At 42.0% G+C, this 2,749-nt stretch overlaps 1 pseudogene; it reads left to right on the plus strand.

Annotated features, from left to right (window-relative positions):
• The first annotated feature begins 217 nt into the window (after window positions 1–217).
• Window positions 218–1,192, plus strand: LOC108543782 (olfactory receptor 52K1-like; annotated as a pseudogene).
• The last annotated feature ends 1,557 nt before the right edge of the window (window positions 1,193–2,749 follow it).

The following is a 2,749-nucleotide window of genomic DNA, read 5'->3' on the forward strand; positions in this document are numbered from 1 at the left end:
AGATTCAAATTTCTTTGATGGTAGAAAATATGGATTATGCTTCTCCATGTCTATGAAGGCTGCTAGGTTATTTTATTTGAAGTCTAGCAGTGGAAACAAGAGGTAATCTTTGCAGGTGGGATATAATAGGTTGAACTCTAATCATATATATTATAGAAAGTATATATAGAAGGTGAAGAAGCCCTGTAAAAATTGACAAGGAGATTTGCTGGGAGCCATGCTTCCCTCTAATATCACCTCAACACATCCAGCTACCTTTTTGTTGGTAGGAATTCCTGGTTTGGAACACCTGCATGTCTGGATCTCCATCCCCTTCTGCTTTGCTTATACTCTGGCCCTGCTGGGAAACTGTACCCTTCTCTTCATTATCCGGGCTGACGCAGCCCTCCATGAGCCCCTGTATCTCTTTCTGGCCATGTTGGCAACCATTGACTTGGTTCTTGCTTCTACAACGCTGCCCAAGATGCTTGCCATATTCTGGTTCAGGGGATCGGGGAGCATCAGGCTTCTTTGCACTGTCTGGCTCCAGATGTCTTCCTTCACTCCTTCTCCATCATGGAGGTCAGCCAGTGCTTGCTGGCCATGGCCCCTTTGACCGCTATGTGGCAATCTGCCCAGCCACTGCATATACCACTAGTCCTGACTTAGGCTCCCTCATCACCAAGATTGGCATGGCTGTTGTGGTCCGGGCTGTGACACTAATGACGCCTCTCCCCTTCCTGCGCTGAGAACTTACCACTACCTGCCTTGAGGCCCAGTGATTGCCATTGGCTTACTGGTGCAACACGGATTGGGCTGCTGGGCTGAGCGCTGGCGTGTGGCGGACACCAGCTTCAACAATATTTATGGCATTGCCTGGTGGCCATGGTTTATTGCTGGTGCTTGGACCTTTGTTATCCTGTCTTATGTCTTCATCCTTCAGGCAGTTCTCCAGCTTGCCTCTCAACAGGCCCGCTACAAGGCATTTGGGACATGCGTGTCTCACATAGGTGCCATCCTGTCCACCTACACTCCGGTAGTCATCTCTTCAGTTATGTACCGTGTAGCCTGCCGTGCTGCCCCTCACGTCCACATACTCCTTGCTATTTTCTATCTCCTTTTCCCACCTATGATCAATCCTATCATCTATGGAGTCAAGACCAAGTAGATTTGTGATTATGTGCTCAGTCTATTCCAGAGAAAGAACATGTAGATGGATAGTTCTCTTTTTTTAGCCCCCGGGTCAAGTAATGAGAATGCTGGATTGGGGTTGAGAGGAAAAATCTAAATAGGAAAATTGCTGAATGTCTTTGACAATTCTCAATTCTCTAGTATGACAAGGAAAATGAAGTTTCATTCCTCACAGATCTATGAGTCAGGTCAAACCAGGAGTGCACCTATAGTCTGGTCTGATAGTAGAGGCTTGACCTTCCCATTGTCATAGACTCATCACATGGCTAAGGAAGACAGACCTCTCAAAGTGATATTGTAATCTAGGTGAAAGACAGTAGGAATATTGGCTGAGATTGGTCCAAACAGCTGAGTCACCCAAACAGGTGACTTCTTTATCCAGGTATGAGTGAGGAAATGAACCACAAATTTTGTGACTCCAAAACCATTATTCCTTTTAGTACTAAAATTACCCCCATGTCTTTTCTGACAAGTACCCTCCACCCTTTGCCACTCTTTTTACAGCCTACTATTTCCCAATTTTATTTCTACAGTTAGACAGCTCCATTTATAAGTAGATATATTTCTTCTATTAAGTCAATTCCCTTTTTACTTCCTTCCTGATAGACATGGCCAATTCTTTTAGTGAACACTTATCAAAAGAGTCCTCTGATGTTCCTTTTTATCAATTTATATTATCCTGTATCTAGCTTTTCACATGCATGGCCTTTGCCTCCAAAATACTTAGTAATATTTATTACATGAATGGATAGAAGGGCTGAACACCATCTTTGAACTATGGACCATGAAAACAGAAATAACACCCTTCCCTCTTGAAGCTGAGACTTCTGAAAATGAGAAAATAGAATATAGGCACACACTGCATAACGAAGTTTTGGTCAGTGATGGGTCACCTATATGATGGTGATTGCATAACATTATAGTACCATATATATACTGTATTTTTTTAAACTTTTAAGTTACATGTACAGGTTTGTTATCTAGGTAAACCCATGTTGTGGGGGTTTTGTTGTACAGATTATTTCATCACCCAAGTATTAAGCCCAGTATCCATTAGCTATTTTTCTGTTTAAATACACAAATACTTATTGTGTTACAATTGCCTACAATATTGGGTTTGTAGCCTGGGAACAACAGGCTATATCATATAGCTTAGGTATATAGTAGGCGATACCATCTAGGTTTGTGTAAATACACTCTGTGATGTTCACAGGTTGATAAAATCACCTAAGGACACATTTCTCCGAATGTATCCCCATCATTAAGCAATGCATGACTAGTTACACATGATTGTAGTTGTGGTAGACTGTATTATTGTCCACTGATATTTAGTCTCCTGTCCTATCAGGGGTAAGGTATTTCCTTCACTCCACCAATTTTAAACTTTGCTGTGTGACTTGATTTGGCCAATGAAATTCGAGTAGCCCTGAAATGCACTTCAAGAATCAGAAAGTGAAGATATAAATGATGAATTGATGGGTGCTGACGAGTTGATGGGTGCAGCACACCAACATGGCATAAGTATACATATGTAACAAACCTGCACGTTATGCACATGTACCCTAGAACTTAAAGTATA

This window comes from Rhinopithecus bieti, unplaced genomic scaffold (assembly GCF_001698545.2).
Source record: "Rhinopithecus bieti isolate Rb0 unplaced genomic scaffold, ASM169854v2 scaffold_21412, whole genome shotgun sequence".
In the NCBI taxonomy this organism is placed as follows: Eukaryota; Metazoa; Chordata; class Mammalia; order Primates; family Cercopithecidae; genus Rhinopithecus; species Rhinopithecus bieti.